The 21,723-nt window shown below is 32.8% G+C and overlaps 1 protein-coding gene across 1 annotated transcript in view; it reads left to right on the forward strand.

Moving 5' to 3' along the window:
- Positions 1 to 7,417: 7,417 nt before the first annotated feature.
- LOC107444340 (neuronal acetylcholine receptor subunit alpha-7-like) overlaps positions 7,418 to 21,723 on the forward strand; it is an 80,792-nt gene continuing 66,486 nt past the window's right edge. The window contains exon 1 of the mRNA XM_087169540.1: positions 7,418 to 7,551. The gene's annotated coding sequence lies outside the window, so the exon portion shown is untranslated. The remainder of the gene's footprint in view (positions 7,552 to 21,723) is intronic.

Here is a 21,723-nt window from a genome sequence, read left to right on the forward strand (position 1 = left end):
AATTACTTCTCCAGGTCATCATAGGTATGTGTGAAATTTTAAATATATTTTAAGTAAACTAAGAAATATTAAAGGGAAAAAAGGAAAAAACCTTGTTTAAATTTTTTTCGATTTAAACTTTTATTTTTTACTCAAGAAATGTTACGGAATTTTGACTTGGGCTCACAATCACCCCTGTTTGGCCCAAATAACTTTGTTACTAATACCAAAGAGTTTTCTGTATACGATGATGAGTGATCTTTTTGACCTCTAGAAGTAAACAGACCCCCAAAAAAATCATGGTTTGTGATTACACGATATAAAGTTGAAGTTTATCACTGCAAAGATTTTGTTGTTTAGTAAACTGGGTATAAAAAAGAACATTTTTCTTGATAAAGCAGTCGTAAAATTTTATTTTCACATGAATTAGAGCTGGGATGATGGTCAATATATGATAACAAGTAGTGATTCAGATAGTTCCAGTACAACAGAAACCTAATATTTGATGAAAAGAAAAATGTTAAAACTCCTAACTAATAAACTAAATCTAAGTTTTCATTACTATTAAGTTTCGAAAGCAATTCTGTTAAAAATATCGTTACGTTTTTAGCAAACCTTAGCAGTTTTGGGTATTCTACTTTATGTTTTACAATACTGGGCGAATATTTTAAGACTTAGTAACTTAAAACTACGAAGGTGCGTAAGAGTATGAAGGTATGTATGCAGTTTCACAAGGAGTATCATGGATTAGAAAAAAATACGAATGAAAAATAACCTCTAAGTTGTGGCAAAAAAAATACCACGTAGATAGTACAAATGCAACTACAGGATTGAAATTTAACATGTTGAAAGGATTGCATGTTTTTTTTTCCCATGAAGTTAGTTTTTTTTTTTTTTTAAATCCTAATTTGCTTAAAAGTTATAGCAATTATAAGTGTTTCATTTTTGCAAATTTTTATCGCTTTTTTTGCTTTCTTTTAAAATTTTATTTGCTGCTTAAAGTCTATAAGAGTGAGAAATTTGATATTTCAAAGGTTTGTTGAAAAATGTTCGAAAAATGCAATGGGATAAAAAAAAGTATGTTTCGATAGTTAGTTCGATAATTATAGACTGTTGAACTACTTGCAATAAAAAAACTCTTGCGGAACAATCTACAGTCAACTGAATTACAACATGAGAGTTAAAATGCAGCGTGGTGAAAGGGTCATCTTCAGTTATGAACTTAACTCGATATTCCAATTCGTTTGAAAGTTATTGTCATTTAAAACCTTCTTTAACCAATGCTGTTTTTATGAGCACAAAAATTTATGTCACGAGATTTTCATTGTATTAGCATTACGCTTGACTTGATGTAGAAAACAAGGAATATATGTAATTAAATAAAATAGTGAGAAAGCGAGATTAGATATGAATAATTTTTATCGATATTTTTATAAATATTAAGAATTCAAGAGGAAAACTCTTTTCAAATTCACACTGTGATTTGAAGCTAACATTATATAGTGTAAACTACTTAAATGACCTCTCATTTATCGTTTCTTATTGTATCTCCCATTTCATATGCCTATAAGCTGAAATATTTTTTTCCAGTACGGTTGATTTTTGTTAAAATCCGGATAATCGTTATTTTGTTACAAGTAACATAATAATATAATGTTTTTATATAAAATTATAGCAATCGTATATTTTATAAACAAAATGACAGTCTTTTAAAAAAAATATTGACTTCATAAATATTGATATTATATTAAATCAATTTATAACAACCAATATATTTTTAAAACAAAATGACTTTGAAGAAGAAGAAAAAAAAACAATTCGAAGCAAGAACGGGGAAAGGTGAGCCAAGTTAAGAGAAAAATCGAATATTGATTCGAATTCTGAATATCTTTGACATTTTTTGAAACGCAATCTTAGCTTCACGTTTTTCGAAAGTGCTTATTAAATTGTTCCATTCGCCGATATGTTCGAAAATTCTCCGAAATATCTTAGGGACAGTTTTGTGGAAAACCATTTACATGAGTCAGTACTAGCGTTCTATAGCGCCCAGCATTCTATGCTCATCCCTCAAGTCTATTTCTAAGTTTATTACCCAAGACCAAATTCTTGATGATCCCATCAAAACATTTTAATGGTTTATGTTGGTTTCAGTGAGATTCATGACTGTCCAACATCATTGGATGGTCGCCATCATCCAACCTTTTCCATTATGTGCTCATGATTTTTTATATGCCAACGTCATGGAAAATTCTACTTTGATACGATGATAATTAACCATCAAGAGAAGTTTGACTCTCATGAACCAACAATCCGTGATGGTTCCATTTCCATGATGGTTCAATAGAAATTCTTGTTGGTTCTCAGGAATATGCCATCAAAACAATTTGTTTTTTTTTTATGATCATCATAAATCAGTCTGAATTCCTACATTGGGATGATGGTTGTTCATAATCGATCCAAAATTTGATTTAAAAGATACTATGATGGAAATTCGTCATGATCCATAATGGTACAACAATGTAATTCTATGATGGTTTAATAATAATTATTTTGGTTCAGCAAGACTATCTCTCTCTCTCTCTCTCTCTCTCTCTCTCTCTCTCTTTCTGTCTCTCTCTCTGTCTCTTTCTCTCTCTCTCTGTGTGTGTTGGCAATTCGTGATGGTCCAACATTATTTGATGATCACCATCATCCAACATTTTCCATTATGCGTTCATGGTCTTTGATATGCCGACAAACTTCCATCATTCCACGTTAGAAAATGATACTTTATTACTATGATGATTAACCATCAAGAGAAGTTTGACTTTCATGGACCAACAATCTCTAATGGTCCATGATGATTCAAACTATGCATTTTAATGATTGTTTAATGGGAATTCTTGTTGGTTCTCAGGAATTTACCATCAAATCAATTAGGTTTTTTTTATGTTGGACCATCATAAATCAGACCAAATCTTTACATTGAGGTGATGGTGGCTCATGATCATTCCAACGCTTGATTTCTAGGAAACTATGATGGAAATTTTGATGGTCCAACATGAAAAAATCATCAATTTACGTTGTTATTCTTATGTTGGATCATCATAAATCAATCCGAATTCCTACATTGGGGTGATAGTTACTTATGTTAATTACTATCAAAAAATATAATGGGTCTTGATGTAATTATTGGTGGTTACCATCAAGATTATGTTAGTACATCAAAGGAAAACCATCAAAAAATTTGACTTTAGTAGCCTACAGAGAGAAACTTAAGCACATTTATGTTTTAGAAAAAGCACAAACGTTCTTGATATAAGGAGGTTTTGAGTCTTATCATCTTGTACCCTTTTACCATGCAATAAATTAGAAGGAAAAAATCACAATACAACATTTCCCAACGTGAGAGCCTGGTTTGCATAGATGGGTGATTCTCATCAAGTGCGACAATTCACTGTAACTCACACAGAAATCGGATATCATAAGATAAATGATGATTTTTTTAAATTAATATCATTATTCTAAGCTTCTTAGAATGATTTTACCCGTGTTGTAGCAATTTTTTGTAGAGGTTGTGGCCATATTGAGCCAAAATTAAAAGAACACATGATGTATACAATATATATATATATATATATATATATATATATATATATATATATATATATATATATATATATATATATATATATAACAAGATATTCGGAAAACAAAATAAAATGACCAAAATTAAAAAAAATAAATTGAAAATAGTAAAAAAGAAAACCCTTGTCTCAATAACGCTCCGTCGATGCATTGATGTTACATTGATGCTGTTTTTAATGGAAAATAATTTTAAATAACTAAAAATTTCGATAAGGTGGACGAAGTTTATTAAAACATTGTTTGTATCATTGTAGTTACCATTGTTTCTGATGCATTAGTTTATTTAAATATATTAACCTATCATTTAACTGTATTATTTCTGAAAATGAACCCGAATAATGGAACACAACACGTGCTTCCTTTTTCAAAAAAATAAATAAAAACGAAGAGACCACCTTATTAAACCGATTAATGGTTTCAGATAAAGTTACAAAACTTTTAAACAGCATTCATGAATAAACAATTACCATCAAAAATCCAAATTCATTAAAATAGTTGTGTTTATTCACAGAAAATATGGTTTTGAGTTTGACTTTCTATCTTCTATTCTAATTAACTAGCATATTTGAGTTAATCTGCCGTCTTTCCATAACATGCTGCATACATAAATTATACGGTTTTTTGTCAAAGAAAATTAACTCTGATTGTTAAACTTTAAGCAAAATTTTATATTTTAACCATTAACACAAATAATAAGCACTGCAAACATTTCATGTACGTGTCATGTACTATATTTTCGAAAAATAATTTCTATAATAATATTTCCTAATGCCTTAAAACGGATTGTGAAAGAGGTTCAGTAAGTGACAATAAAAAATGGCGGAAAAAATTAAAGCAAAAAAAAATTTACTTAAAAAAAGCTCGCGAGCGGGTATAATAAACTAACAGACCTTATTTTGAATAATACTTCATGAATAAATGAATAAATTACGCACGTTTAAATTCATTTTAAATTTCTAAAAGCTTTTCTATACGGGGGACAAAGTGAAAAATATTCCAGTTAATATACATGAAATTTGATTCACCGCCGCACAGAATAAATCATTTTGAAGAGAAAAAAAAGAGAACCCGATTATCCATTCAGTTTTCATAACAATTCTTTTTTTTTTCTTTTCTTGAACTGATTGGTTTGAAGACTGAGTAAAGAAAACAAATAAATAAATATATCAATACCCCTATTTGGTTCTAAAATACAAAGTTTAAACGAAATGATTCAATTTTTTTTCTTAAATTATAATTTTTTATTTTTACACAAAATATATATCTAGTTTTATTTTATTTTATAACTGTCACTGAACAGCTGGTTCAAATTTGCGATTTTGATTACCAATGTTCAACTCCGTAGCATTGTCATTTTGAACCCAATCCAGAAGACAAGGGAACTCCTGGATCGAGTATTGGGAGAAATTTGCCTTCGTGGAGGACTTTTTGATGGAGATAACCCGCATTTGCGTTGCATGGAGAGGAAGTCCACGAGAGCCTCCCACGGTTAGCCTGACAGCAAAAGGGCTCTAACCCATGATCCGTCTACCACTGAGGATATTTCACGTCAGCACTGTGGTGAGTTTGAGCCGGATGCGGAATTCGTATTGACCAGCCATTGCAGGGATTCGAAACCGGTTCTCCTCATTGGAAGGCAAACTCTCTATCCCCTGAGCCATTGTGGCTCAAATTAGTATTTAAGTAAAGAAAAAAAAAGTTTTAAGTTCTATTCGAATGATATTGCAGTATGCTCTCAATATCTCAATGAGAAAGTTGAAGGGACGCTAAAAAATTTTGAGATAGCAAGTTCATAACCAAATATGTTCTAAAAAGTGGAAACATATATTCTAACATGTTACTCTCAAAAGTAGAGTCTTGAAATATAAGAATAACATCTAATAAAGTTGACTACAGTCTGAATAATTACAATTTTACTTTTAAATTTAAGACAAAAATAATTATGCGCTAAATGGAAATGAGTTAATTTACAATAAACTTGCATTGCTATTTTTCAGGAAGAAAAATTACTTTTTTATTTCGAAAAAAAATGACATAGCCATAATTGTGTTTTTGAGAAGAAACCCTTCAACATCTGAATTAACATTAGGTAGATATATAATACCAAGGCCATGTCAAGGATTTCGAGAGTATACAATATTAGAAGGTTTTTAATGATTCGAGTATAATTCGACATAAGACCCTCGAAGAAATTTAAATGAAGAATTTTGGTACATCTTTCTCCAAAAAAAAAAGAGTAGCAACCATTTTACATCATAAGTAACGTACTGAAACACCATAGTTCATTGGTCTTTTGTGTAGTAACTACATACAGGGTGATTCTAAAAAGATGGGCAAAATTTTAGGAAGTGATAGTACATACCCAAGCAAACAATTTTTATCAAAGAATGCATGGTCGAAAACAAAACGCAAAGGTGCTGGCGCGTTTGGAAAGTTGTTTGCTGCAAACGTCTCCCATTGAATCTGCAGAAGAACTTGTCGCCAAGCTTTCGGCGGCTGCAGGGAAAGTTCGTGGTATGCCTGGTGTGTTTCAAAATGTTCGCCTATCTTTTCTTCGCCGTTGTACTACGTGCATAGCCACTGCCGGCCACTGTTTTGAACACTTATTGTAATCACATGCCATTAAATTTGCTTTTATAACTTAACTTCATCGTTCTTTGTGTGCTTTTGCCTCATATAAGAACATAAACTTTGACGCCCTCTAGCGGTTTTGGGTTTTGTTTTCGACTATGCATTCTTTGACGAAAATTGTTTGCTTGGGTGTGTACTATCACTTCCTAAAATTTTGCCCATCTTTTTTTAATCACCCTGTATATCAAACCGTGCACCGTGATATAGTAACTGTGAATGAAATCAAGAGAATGTCATCTTTCACCGGTGAATGCCAACAATCACATAGTCGCTTTCGTGAAATATTTGTTATATCCGATTTGGTATTAATCTATTGGTTCATATTATTATATTTATTCGATATTTTAATAACTGCTGAGGATAGATTAGGAAGAACATCAGTGCTCGGAGTACCTGTTTAAATGCATACTGGGCTGTGGCACTTGACTTTAAAATAAATTAATACAGGGCAAATGTGTACGGGTAAGTGGCACTTAACTAGACCTAGTATATATTTCGGACATTTACAAAAGCGACAATGTGATTGTGATAATTCACCGGTGAAAGTAAACAACCACAAAAATCGAGCCGCGATAGACCAAAGGAATAAAGCGTTTGCCTTCCAATGTAAGGTAAACCGGGTTCGAATCCCGACGATGACTAGTCGATACGAATTCCGCACTTGCCTGGTACAGACCACAGTGCTAACGTGAAATATCCTCAGTGGTTGACGGATCATGGGTTAAAGTCTCCTTACCGTCAAGCTAACCGTGGAAGCTTCTCGTGGTCTTCCTCTCCATGTAACGCAAATGCGGGTTAGTTCCATCAAAAAGTTTTCCACGAAGGCAAATTTCTCGCAATAGTTGTTCCAGGATTTCCCTTGTCTTCTGGAGTGTGTTCAAAATGACAGGACTACGGAGTTGAACATTAGTTGTCGTAAACCCCCCAAAAAATTGGGTCGTCTGTTCAACGACGGATGTAAAATATACCACCCATCTCGGGCATTCATTATGACAACTACATATTTATTTAACTTTCATTAACAAAATAAAATTGATTTTTCACTCGTATTGACACACTAATTACGATTACAACTAACTTTTAAATATTTATTTTTCTTATATTTTTTACATTTTATTTTCTTCTTATTATTTATTTTCTTGTTTTTTCATATTTTTTACGCCCCTTTTTGCAGATTCGGTTGAGGGACCTCATGAGAAACGCTTACTGACTGATTTGCTGACTGGATACAACGTTCTGGAGAGACCCGTTGCCAATGAAACTGAACCCCTCCTCCTAAGTTTTGGATTAACCCTTCAGCAGATAATTGATGTGGTAAGTCAACTAACACTCATTAAAATAATTGGTCATTTAAGGAAAAGAAACTGGTGTAAGACAACATTTTTTAAAGTAAACCACTGTTGTTAGAGTTCACTGCAGAGCGGGAGTAAGAAAAGAAACATCTCCGCGCTTTAAGATGAGACAACCTTTAATGCGCGCCAAACACAAACTTTGAGTTATTTTTTTCATTCACTTACTTCGCTTCATCATCTGCTATTATAACTTTCGTTACTCTAGCTAATTAAATATATTTTAAATTTAAAAGCTGCTGTTTTCCCTTAAAATGTCACAAAAAGAACAAACTAGTCACTCAAAAGAGAGAAATATTATCAAATTCATGAAATATTTAATGTTAAAAATATACACATTAAGATTGCGAAATAAATATTTTTGTCATACGATCGCCAAATAGTAACCTTGTTCACTTTCTTCTCCCAAAAATAATGAAATGGTATCGTCGGATAACACGTGATGAAGGCGGAGCCAAGTGCCAACTCCTGGTGAATGAATTATATCAGTGTTCAACTCCGTAGCCTTGTAATTTAGAATCCTGGACCAAGCACTGGAAGGAATTAGACTTTACTTTTTGATAGAATAAACTCGCATGTGCGTTACATGAAGAGTTAAACCTCACGTAGGTTTGACCATTGTCAAAGGGATTTTTACCCATGATCCATCTGTCACTGAGGATATTTTACATCAGCACTGTGGTCAGTGTCATAATTCATATCAACCATCCAACGCTGGGATTTGAACCTGATTGAGAGACGAATGCTCTATTCCCTGAGCAACCATGGCATGGGCTTTCATATATGGGGCAAACTAAACTTACCCTTAAATTTTATTTAAAAAAAAAAAAACTAAAAGATACCTCCAAAACCAGGATATTTAAGGATTTTTTATCGTTGAAATTATAATCATAGGTTTGAGTTTTCTTCCTCTCATATCATTCAACACTGCTCTTGAGCAACTGACCTTGACCTTCAGGAATCATTCCACATTTTAAAAAATTATAATAATTTTCTTGAATGACGATTCTGGTATCTTGTTTCTCCCTAGTGTTTAAAAACTTATTCGAACTTAATTTATATATTTTTCAAACACGTGATTCTCATCTTATCGTCTACACACACGTTTTCTATATCCCTTCTTTTATTAATGTCCAAGCTTGTTCCTCTTCTCCCATTGGTTAAACTCAGAATCACGGCATGATTCCTGCTTTTATAGTTTGATTACAACTACATTTCATGTCCTATCTCTCACTTCTTCTCAGTCTCCCCATATATATATTTATATATCTGTGACAAATTCTAACTTATAACTCTATTGGAACAAAAAAATAGTTTACTGCGCGCATTTAAATATTTAATTATTTTACATTCGCCGTGTCAGATAAAGTCAATAAAGAACATTACGTGGTATGAAGTGTGTAACCGGTATTCTCTACTCTCGTCTTCTTATGGTAAAGAGTTCTTGACTAACAACACTGATATTTTTCCTATTATAATCTAATGGTTTATTCAAATATGAAATAAATATCAATGAAAATATCAATGAATAAATTATTGCCAAATTGGATGTAACAAATATTTCGGGCAGTCACCAAAGAGATTATGTGAGAGTCGACATTCACCCGTAAAATTCGACAGATTTCGGCCTATTACAGAAATATACAGGGTGTCCCAAAAGGTCGTTTACAAACTTAACATGCTGGTCTGTCATATCATGATGAACAAGATTTACATAGGAACTTGTGTCCGAAAATTAGAACTGAGACCGCTAGAGGGCGATAAGTGCAGGTTTGGATGAGGAGAAAAAAATGATATCGATAGCGGTGTTAATATGATTTTTATTATAAAACATCATTACATCACAGTAAATGCTCAAAATTCCTTCCATTCGCCACAATGCACGTTTCACAGCGTCATGGTGGAACGAGCTACACCCAAGACACGTTCGCCTTCTCGGAGACTTCTTTGCGGGTTGATGGCATACTCCTGTAGCACGGTTTCCTCTACGACAGGTGTGCGTGTAGCACGTTCTCGACCGATGTGGCTACGAGTACGAAAGCACCTGATTCACATAATCTGCTGTGCAATCGTCCAAACAAAACATGACTTGGCTGACGTCTGTTTGGGAAGCGCTCAAGGTACGTCCGTGCCGCGGCTCGTCCATTTCCTTCAGCGGCGCCGTATACGTAATGCATGTCGGCCATTTCTGCGTTACTAAACTCATTCATCCTTCTCCTTCAACGTCCACGCCTGAAATGATTGTTTTTCCCTCTCTCCCGTTTTCGTGCAATTATCGCCCTCTAGCGGTCGCAGTTTTAATTTTCGGACACAAGTTCCTATGTAAATCTTGTTCATCATGATATGACAGACCAGCATGTTAAGTTTGTAAACGACCTTTTGGGACACCCTGTATACATTTTTTTTCAGAGTTTATGAATAAAGGTCTGAAACCGTAAATATATTGTTTCTAACTGCAATCAAGCTTGAAACAATTTTATTCACTCGAAAAACTTTTTTACGTTTATCTGTAGGTTTTTATCTACTGTCATAAAATTTCTTGTTTATTCTACAGGGGAGTTTCCTTTAAACTAAAATTCTAAACTTTTGAAGTTAATTTTCTAATTATAAATCTGGGGGGGGGGAATTACATACTATAAACACTTTTATAAGCTTTTCGAGAAGTGTGAATTTAGTCTGTGCGCAAAAGATTTGGAATTCGAGACTTTTTTGGCATGTAGCCAACAATTTTAATGCCAAATGTGACATTTTAGAATAGTTTATGTTTTACCGCAATTAATTGTAAAGGTGAATATCCAGTACATTTTTAAAGACATTTATTTCACTAAATAAAGTACACAATTATTATGATTTCAATAGTATTTTTCATGTTAATAGTTTCCTTTTTTTTCACTAACCTTTATTTTTACTAACAACGAAGCGACTTTTGTAAATTTTGATACTTACGTAAAATTTCCAAGCGATTCTAATGACGTTTGTTTGTTTTACATAACTAGGAAACTCTAACATCGCTCGCTCAATTCAACGAACCCTCATAATTTCTTCTCATTTATCATTGTCAACATTTTCCACAAAAACAATTTTTTTTAATAAACTGCTAACAACAATTATTTTGACAATTTATTAAATATGAAACTTAAGTGATCACTCTATAGTGTAAATATATGTTTTCAGATCGTTTTGTTTTTATGATGATGTTAGTTCAGACTCTATTTTAAGGCGAAATAGGGATTATTCCTTTTTAGAAAATTTCATAATTTACTAGTCTAAAATTTCGAATTTTTCGAAAAGACACCATTAATTGCAATTTTCCTGAACGAGAACAGAAGCTTTTTCCGAATTTTATTGATACTTGTGTTACATGCAATATTCTAGCTATTTCCATCGAAAATCAGATTAAGTGAAACTATAAATTTATCTGAACAACTATCACAGTTGCGAATTTCAGAATTTAATTAATAAGAATATTGCAGTAGAGATAATTCATTAAAAAATAAAAAAAAATAGAGGAAAACTATTTTGTTGTTGTTGTTGTCGTATGCTATTAAGGTATTGGAGGTGCGATTGTTCTAATTTTCCAGTGGCGCCATCTCTGACCAAGAATTCGACTTTTGTCACACCCGCTTATAAGGTGGGCCCATTCATTCATCTACAGATCGTAGTTTTAACCTGAACCACTGAACGACCAATCTTCAATTCCCAGAAGTATAATTCGTTCAAGGAGGACTTTGTGACCCGACAGATATAACTTGCACCAGTCACCATTTAGTACACGGCGAGTATTCGGTCGGCTAGATTTGAACTCTCGTTGTCACTAACGTGAGTCCAGCGACCGGCCAACCAGGCTATACCAACCCCTTAAGGATGAATAAATAGGTTTAAGTACTTCTTTTTAATCTATGTTAATACAATAGCATGCTTTCGTACGTTACTTTTTAGAACACACACCAAAACACTGAATTGCTAATTTAAAAAAATATCCGTGCAGTAATCGAACTCGTTTATTGTAACCACTAGTCACGTGTGTTATCCGTTGAACTTTATATTCTTATTTTTATTTGTAAACGTTTAAACGCTATCTACAAGAATACTGCTAAATCATTATCAGTTTCCAAATTAGTCCCTTTAACATGAAAAATTATTATTACGAGATTTATACTATAATTTATATCATGAGACTGAGGTTATGGGTCAGAGTCCCCTTGCCGTCAGCCTAACTGTGAGAGGTTTTCCTCACTATGTAAGGCAAATGCTGGTTAGTTCCATCAAAAAGTCCTCCACGAAAGCAAATTTCTCCCAATAAGGTAAGTCATGAGTTTCTTCTGGATTGGGTTCAAAATTACGAGGCTACGGAGTTGAACATTAGTAGTCGTAAAGACAAACAATTGGGTCTGTTCTTCAACGATGGTTATAAAATAAAATAAAAAAATTTCAATTAATGCATATTACCAATTTAAGTAAGCATTGGTATCAATAATAATATGGTGAATAATAATGTCCCGATAAAGAATCTTTTCTCCATTTACTTTGCTTTTTAATAGATAGGTGACTTTTTTTAATTTATACACATTATCAATATTAATTGTCGAAAATAATAGGACAGTTTTTTCCGTTCCTCTAAATTAATAAGAAACATTTACTCCATTAATTTTTTCCTTTTAGTACATATATGGTGGAGGAGGATTATTTCAGAGTGCCATTTATGTTGAGATGGTGGAATATTAAGGTGTGGGTGGAGTTTGTATTGGTATAGTGGACTAGTTGAAGAATACTGACAAATTGAAGATTGCGATGAAAACAGAAGGGTGATGAAAATTAACAGTTGAACCGGATCAGAATTAATAAAAAGCTTTTATTTCATATAGTTGCAGAGCTCAAGATACAAGATATAAATATTATTCAAAGGAATTTCAGTTGAATAAGTTTTGCATACCAAGATTAATAAGGACAGGCCATGGGAGACAATTCCCCCACGACCTGCCTAAACTAAAGCCAAATTAAAAAGTACATGTAATTTGTTCCCAACAGACACAGAAGCATGGGTAGGAGATCCAAAATTGACGAATTATCAAAATATAACATAGCCAAAACAAAGCCAACCAGCATATCAATATTGGGTTTAAAAGAATACCTTGGCGATTACGAGTCGCCAATAAATTTATGAGAATTATTACAACCATGCAACTGAAACATATTTTCGGTTAGAAAATTTAGAATAAAAAGTTATAAATAGATTTTTGTTTTCGATTAGAGGTGACAGTGAATTAATCAGTCTGCATTAGTAATGATATAAAAAGTATCCGTTACATTGATCTATAAGAGAAGAATAAATATTTTATATTTGTTTCAAAAGATTAAGTCTTTGATTTATTTTAAAAGTAATCCTATTAATAAAAATCAGCTTAAGTAATAAGAGATATTTAAAAGGATTGCAAATAAATATGTAATGCCAATTGTGGCATCACAACATAGCTTATTTCTTTTACTTCAATGTGCATATATTACCCAAATTAATTAACAATCACTGGCGCCAACAATAGTATGTCAACGTTTCTTGTGAATTTGTACCATTTTTTCATTAGTTTTGTCTTTGAATACATTATTGTTTTTCATTTCAATTACCGTTGATTTGAAATTGTTTACTTTTAGAGAAACACATTTTAAAAGAATTATTATAAACAAAATAGGCATGTAGAATCAGAAAATTTTAGAAATATTTTTTGGCTATTTTTTTTTCTATTGGCTATTTTTTGTAGAGTTAACAGTTAATAATTAATGGTGTCAACAGCCAGTTGTGAATTTTAACTTTTGTCCAGCTTTTTATAGTAAAAAATTCATTCATTTTCTTAGCGTTACTCAGCGTTACGAAAAATTTAGAAAGGGTACGCAAAAGTTATAAGTTTGGGAAACACTGCCCTAGAGGTATGATTTGTATTGGAACATGGAGGACTTTGATGCAAATTTAATCTGTCAAGTCACAGTCACTATTTACTACACATGGAGTCTAAGGCCGGTGAGAATCGAACTCACGACCTCCTCTTGTACCAGTGCCCTACCAACCAGGCTATCCCGGCCTAAATATCATTTATTTTATTTTATAACCGTCGTTGAACAGCAGATCGAATTTTCAGTTTACTGCTACCAATGTTCAACACCACAACCTTGTAATTTAATTTGTCCAGAAGACAAGGGAACTCCTGGATCGAGTATTGGAAGAAATTAGCCCACGTGGAGGACTTTTTTTATGGAACTAATCCGCATTTGCGTTACATAGAGAGGAAAACTATTTCATTTCATAACCGTCGTTGAACAGCAGACAGAATTTTCAGTTTACTACTACCAATTTTCAACACCGTAACCTGGTAATTTAATTTGTCCAGAAGACAAGGGAACTCCTGGTCGAGTATTGGGAGAAATTAGCCTTCATGGCGGACTTTTTTATGGAACTAATCCGCATTTGCGTTACATAGAGAGGAAAACTATTTCATTTCATAACCGTCGTTGAACAGCAGACCGAATTTTCAGTTTACTGCTACCAATGTTCAACACCACAACCTTGTAATTTAATTTGTACAGAAGACAAGGGAACTCCTGGATCGTGTATTGGAAGAAATTAGCCTACGTGGAGGACTTTTTTATGGAACTAATCCGCATTTGCGTTACATGGAGAGGAAAACTACGAAGAACCCCCACAGCTAGCCTGACGGTAAAGGGACTCTAAACCATGATCCGTATACCACTGAGGATATTTTACGTCAGCACTGTGGTCGATGCGAGCCTGGTGTGGAATTCGAATAAACCAGCTTTTGAGAGATTCGAACCCCGATCCAGCTCATCACCCCAATTGTTCAGTCTATCCCCTGAGCCACCATGACTCTAAATACCATTGAAAGACAATGGATAGCAAAAATCTCATTCTTATCAATGGTGAATAAGCTAATGAAAAAATTCCGTTTCTCATACGGCTCTAGTGTACGAACTGATGGAAAATTTATTACAAAAATTAAAGATCGGGTGCTAAATTTTCTACCTAATTTCAGGATGATAGAACAAAAGGTTCTTTAGTTATAAGGGGGATACCCACACCTTTCCAGATTCATATATAGAATCATTTTTAGAAAAAGTTATTTTCTAATCACCTCAATTTGTGTGACTGATGCACGTGCCTTTATTATAGAGAAAAAACTAATAATGCTTAGTGCTAAGTTTTTCTTTTACAATTCTATACTATGTATTATAAGCTAAATAGGAAAGTAAAAAATATGTAAATTAAGAAGCGTTAGATGGGCCACAATGATTTCAGTAAGAAAATTATTAAATTATTTTATTAATTATTAGAATAATAGTGTTTGGGTCAGAACTAATTAAATCGAGCAATAGAGTGTGAAGATACCGTCCAACTCAAAATATATAGAATCATTTTTAGAAAAAGTTATTTTCTAATCACCTCAATTTGTGTGACTGATGCACGTGCCTTTATTATAGAGAAAAAACTAATAATTCTTAGTGCTTAGTTTTTCTTTTACAATTCTATACTATTATAAGCTAAATAGGAAAGTAAAAAATATGTAAATTAGGAAGCGTTAGATGGGCCACAATGATTTCAGTAAGAAAATTATTAAATTATTTTATTAATTATTAGAATAATAGTGTTTGGGTCAGAACTAATTAAATCGAGCAATAGAGTGTGAAGATACCGTCCAACTCAAAATATCATACAAAATTTTTACACCCACCAACTTTTCATTTTTCAAATTTATTTATTTCAAAAAATGAGCTTTTTTCCAAAAATTCTCTTTTCACTTCGCTTTTAAAGTGTGAGGAGGCATTTTATTCTGTTAATTGCATTTTTAATTAAATTTCTCTCTGATGCGGTGAACAGTTTTTAATAAGCGGGAAACTATCAAAAGTTTGGGATTTAATGAGAGACTTGAGAAAATTTTATTTTCTTCCTGTTTATCGTGAGAAATATAAAGAAATTTGTAGATCATTTATACAATAAAAAATGAAAATGAATTTCGTTCTATCATTTTTTTTCTCGCATTTCTACAGAGGACGAATTTTAATGCAAAGATTTGGGTAATTCTTTGGAAATATCGCATTTTGGTGAAAAAATATTTAATTTACCATGTTTGGAACATTTTTTTTTAAATAAAATAATCATTTAGTAATGCTAGTTAATATTTTATAGAGAGCAGTGTAGTTTGCAGACATTCTTCAGTTTACAATTTGTTCCCATCTTTCAAATGCCAAGGTAGATATATTTAATAATTTTATAACTTTTTACTTCCATGCTCTTCTAATTTTAAACTGGACACTGTATTTTTAACAATAAGGCTCTTTATGTTATTAAAGATATAGAGAAGGTAGACTCTTAAGGCTCTTTAAAAGAGCTCAGACTGAACAATAGAGTTTATGTTATTAATGATGCAGCGAAGGTAGGCTCTTACGGCTCTTTAAAAGAGCTCGTACAGAGTAACATAGTTTATGTTATGAATAAAGTTACGTTATGAAAAAAACCTGTTTTCTTTTTAAAATCTCCTTAAATGGATTTTTTTTCTGAAATTGTCTTCTTTGTTTCGAATGGAAGATTCATTTTAAGGAAGGAGTTACCAATCATACATTTAAACATTAATAATTAACGAAAACGTCATTTACATAGGTTATATATATATATATATATATATATATATATATATATATATATATATATATATATATATATATATATATATATATAATATTATAAATACTTTTGTATTAATAAAAGTATTAAAACTCTTTTCATAAAATGTCTTCGGTAAAGAATAGGTGTAGAGATATTCTATTTTGGGACAAGACTGAAAACATACCAATGAATAATAATTAGATTTATGTTTCAAAGAAGTTATTTTTAGAAACTTTCCCTCTTTCACTTCCATACTAGGAAGCATTAAAAGATTTTCCTTAATGCGTAAGGATACAAGGAATGCAAAGACTGAGCCTTTTTATCTCATTTTACGTTAGTATTTAATGCGGGAGCGATTGTTTTCGCATGACTCTTGCTGTATGATGTATTCTATGTAAGATCTGCAGGAACCATCGGAGTTTTGTCCACCCCCTCCCTTGTGGAGAGTGGATGAGAAATGTTATAGCCACCAGCCTACCCGTAAATGAAACTAATGAAGGAATAATTGGTTCACGAATGAATTAATTAAGCTAATTGTAACCAAAGATAACAGGGATGTAGCCCTGTTACATACATACATACATACATACATACATACATACATACATACATACATACATGCATACATACTCGTTAAGTGCCACTACCCAGTATGCATGTGCCCCATATACCGTACACTAATGTTTTTTCTAAGGTTCAGTGCACAATATCAGAATCTCTTTGGTGAATGTTCAAAATATTTGTTGTATCAGATTTGATACTTTTGTAATATTTCGATACTTATTTGCTGAGGATAGATTAGGAGAAACATCAGCCTTAAAGAAACATTGACGGTGGGCATACCGGACAAATGTATACCGGGCATTGGCATTAAACATCAAGAAAACATAAGTGTTGGACATACCGGGCAAGTGTATATCGGGCAGTGGCACTTCACTAGACCTAGTATATACTTCATACATTTACCAAAGAAACTATGATTGCCCATATTCACCGGTGGAAGACTACAACCAACCATTTCGGTGATTCACATTAACTTATATACATGTTACTTAGGAAGGGGCTGAGCGGATTTCGCATAGCTAAGCCATCAACCATTCGATGAAATTTACACTTTAGAGTAAACGTGGACTGTTCTAGTAACATTACAACTTGGCTAAAGGGTAGTTCTAGAGCAGGGCTGTCTGACTGGCGGCCCGCCAGCTTCTTATTCAGGCTGATCGGCGTCAGTTTTCCCATTAAAATGTAAGCAAATTGTTTTATAATCCTTCTGTTCCATTGTTTTATAATTAACTAGTGGACTGCGCCCCCTGCTCGCTAACGCTCGCCAATCCCCAAAAATTGCTACGCAATCTTATATGGTTTGCTTCGCAAACAAAGCTCGCTTCGCTCGCTACTAACTTAGGTACATTGCAAATGCACAAAACTCTAAGAAGAATTCAAAACAATCATTCAAATACATATAAAAACTTTTTTTTAAAAAAATTACATCTTTTTAGTAAATACTAAGTTATTAAAATAAATTTGAATTCAAATAAATGACATGTAATTCGTTAAACCTATTAGAAATGTGCTATAGTATAATTCGTGATATAAATCGAAAATCATTAAATAAATTCGTAATATATAAATTCGTGAAAAAAAGCGCTTTCGACAAAATACTACAATAGAGATCTGTCGTCAAAGACTACTCGCTTCTGCTTAGCTTAGTAGTATGAGATTGCCGCAGCTGATGCTCTCTGGTTATTTCAGTTTCCGTTTTGAAAAGCGCTATATGTTGAGTCACCTCAGCTAGATTTGGCATGTGACATTTTTAGCGGCAATCATGGGTCGATTTTCTAGCGTTGCCATTCGGGGAGTTGTAGAGAGGCTTTTTTTTGTCGCCGTGTAAGAGAAATAGTAACGTAAACAAAACAAAGCAAACGTTGCCACCGGCGGAAAAGAAATACAGCCAAAATTTGGGAGCCACGTAAGAGAATTATATATATTAGATAATTCAACTATTAATTGTTATTGTATAAGAGGTAAGACATTATTGTTCAACTTTTTCAAACTGCGGCCCACCAGGTGATCAGTGACCGGAATTCTGGCCAGTGGGCTCTTTGCAGTTGGACAGCCCTGTTCTAGAGGGTTCATTTACGGGAACGTTGGTGAATAAAGATTTTACATCAAAGGAGACCATTTTGTTTCATTAGGTTTGTACATATGAAATTCATTCCCAAAATAATAGGAATTTCTGGCAGTCAATAAATTCGTACAAGAATGTGGAGACAAAATTAAAACGAGATGCTTAGCTAATTTAATACCTTTAAATGTTAATATTAAATTCTTTCAAATGGCAATTCCTTTCTATTATCCTTTGTTGGATATGTTGGAGGACATTTTGTATATGTTAGCATTTTAATTCTAGATTATGTTGCATGTTTTAATAACCATCTCACTCTAGATTCTCATTTAAGAGACAAAATCAAATCCGTTCTCACTTGTTTAATTTGAGTTTGTTATATTTAAGTATTTTAGTGATTTTTGACTGTACGATTTAAAATCTCGAAATACTTGAAATTCTTCTTATTTACAGGGTGCTTAACGTTTTTAAAAAGTGCTTAAAGATGCTTATTTTTGTTTTTTAAAAGCCCTTTAAGGTGCTTTTTTCATTCTGTGTTTTTAAAAAGTGCTTAATTTTCCCTTTTTCAAAATGAGATTTTTCCTTTACTATGTTGATTTTCGCTTCGAATTATGCAAAAAGACACAGTCCACATTGTTCTATTCAACGTTTTCACAATTAATTCAACTTCAATCTATTTCGGCGTATTGTCTGTCCGTAGCGTAAGAAAACGCCATTTGCTTTACATGATTCAAAATTTTATGATATTTGACAATTGTTAAAAACAATGCCAAAAAGTTTTTTTTTTGCATGACTGTTATAGCAAGACAAAACCGTCAATTGTCAAAAACTTTCCTACCCTACCTAATTATGATATTTTTTTTAAAGTACTTAAAAATATTTTTGAGTGCTCGAAAAGTGCTAAAAGGGTGCTTATTTTTTGTTGCATAATTTGTACCCTGCATAATTCGTACCCTGATTTAAAAAGGCAGACCGACTGGTCGCCGAAGTCGGCTAAATTTAATTAAATCTGAATTTTCTAAATGTATGTTTTTTAGTTTTTTCCTAAATGAATAAAAAAAAAAAGATTTGGCATCGTAGAATGATCTGGTTCTACATTATTAATAGGCTCTAAAATAAATAGCAAAATGATAATAACAAAGTAATGCTTTTTTTTAATGTGGGAACAGTAGAAAATATGGATAAAAGTGGGTAGGGGGGAAAGAAGAGAAAGAAAAATTTTAAGAACTTGCTATAATTCTTTATCAATCATTTACATTTTTTGAAAGGGAAAGTGATGTTAATCAATATTGGTATTATTTAACTTATTTTGTTTCATTTTAAAATGGTCGTTGAACAACCGGCCTAATTGTTTGAGTTTAAAACTGCTAATGTTCAACTCTGTAGCCTTGTAATTTTGAACCCAATCCAGAAGACAAGGAAACTCCTGGATCAAGTATTGGGGGAATTTTGCCGTAGTGGAGGACTTTTTTGATGGAACTAACCCACACTTGCGTTATATTGAGAAGAAAACCACGAGAACCTTCCACGGTTAGCCTAATGGCTTGGTGACTTCTAGCCCATGATCCGTCTACCATTGAGGATAATTCTCGTCAGCACTGTGGACGTTGCAAATCGGATGCGGAATTCGTATCGACCAGTCATCGCTGGGATTCGAACCGGGTTCACCTGATTGGAAGGCGAACGCTCTATCCCCTGAGCCATCACAGCTCTATTTAACTTATTTATAACGAGCACAAAGGGACCGTAACATGTACTCGTTAAATCCGAGTGCTCGTAATAAACGGGTACTTAAGACAGACGTGCAACCAGAAGAGGGGGGGGGGCTTGGGAGGTCAAATGATTGAATTTACTTAAAATTTAATACTTACTTCCTTTAATTACATTAATTAATTTAATCGCGTTTTTTTTTATTTCGCGCACAATTCTTATCATTTTGAAAAAAAGATAAGACAGAAAGACTAGAAAGATGAGAAAAAAGATTGCAAGACGGAAAAATATTGCTCGCTAAAACCGGGTCTTGCTCATTAAAAGCGACTTCTGTTCCATAGATTTAACATTGATCCAACCAAATATTCTCGTTTCCCTCGGTAAATCCGAGTTCTCGTTAAATCCGAGCTCGTATTAACGAGTTCGACTGTATTGGATTTTGTACTATTATACTGAAACGAAAAACAAAACTCATAACAACTGTTATGATCCAAAATTTACAGTAAAGTATAAGTAATTGTTGCACTGTTGATAAAGGAATGGTGCAAACTAATAATTCTCATTTGGTTTCTTCTTTAAAAAAAATAAACTGAGAAAATAACTAATTAAGAAAAAAAAGGAGAGGAAAAAAATAGCTGAAGGAGAAGGGTGTATTATCCGTAACTTATAACACGAAAAATAAAAACAGAAGAACAAATAAAATAACTCAATAAAAGAGAGATCTGTTTTTTCGTGTCACGCGAGCTCTTCCAAATCCCCACCCTTTTTTTTTCCTAAATCACAATCTGTTGGGTAGGGATTTAACAGCTACATGAACCGCCGAAAGTTTCCAGTTTCAATGAGAGGAAGGGGAAAAATCTCTCTTATTCCCCCCGTGGTTATTAAAAAAAAAATGTGTGGAACAAATATAGCTGAGAATTGAAGTGAAGTAACTTCTTCGAGATGAAATGAGAAGTAAAGGATTCCAATAACATCTCGTTTTTAAAGAGGAATCATTGTTAGTTTGTCGGCCGGCAGTTTATTTATCTTAACAACATATTTAAATAGTTCGGATTTACAATTTTCATTCTTAAATGTTATCTTTCGCGGATATAAATTATTTTATATCTCCACACATTTTGAAATGAACCAGAATATTTATTAACTTAAAGAATTTGATTGAATAGTTATAAATGTATAGGTGAGACACAAAAAATACCGAGTATTTCATTTTGTAAGTGACGTTGAACCCATTTTTCGGTAAATCATTGTCAATGTTCAACTCCATAAGCATGGGGCTTTAAATGCAGAACAAAAGAACTCTTGGAACAAGCATTAGGACAAACTAGCCTACGTGAAAAATGTTTTAATGGAACTAACCCAACATTCTGTTACATGGAGAGGAATACCACGAAATTTTTCGAATGTTTAGCCTGACAGCAAGAGAATTCCAAGTCATAATTACTTACCACTGACTGAGAATATACTGCTGATTTTTGGCCCGCGGAAACTTCTAAACGCAATAAAAAATTCTTTGATTTTGGTTTTTGTTTAAACATTATAAATTTCCTTTAATTAAAATATTTAATTCCGATTTATATCACTCTTAAAAATGCGTATATATTTTTTTTTTACACTTTCATTCTGTAAACTTC

Source organism: Parasteatoda tepidariorum, chromosome 8 (genome assembly GCF_982258835.1).
Source record: "Parasteatoda tepidariorum strain Cologne lab strain chromosome 8, Ptep-v5.0, whole genome shotgun sequence".
Lineage (NCBI taxonomy): Eukaryota > Metazoa > Arthropoda > Arachnida > Araneae > Theridiidae > Parasteatoda > Parasteatoda tepidariorum.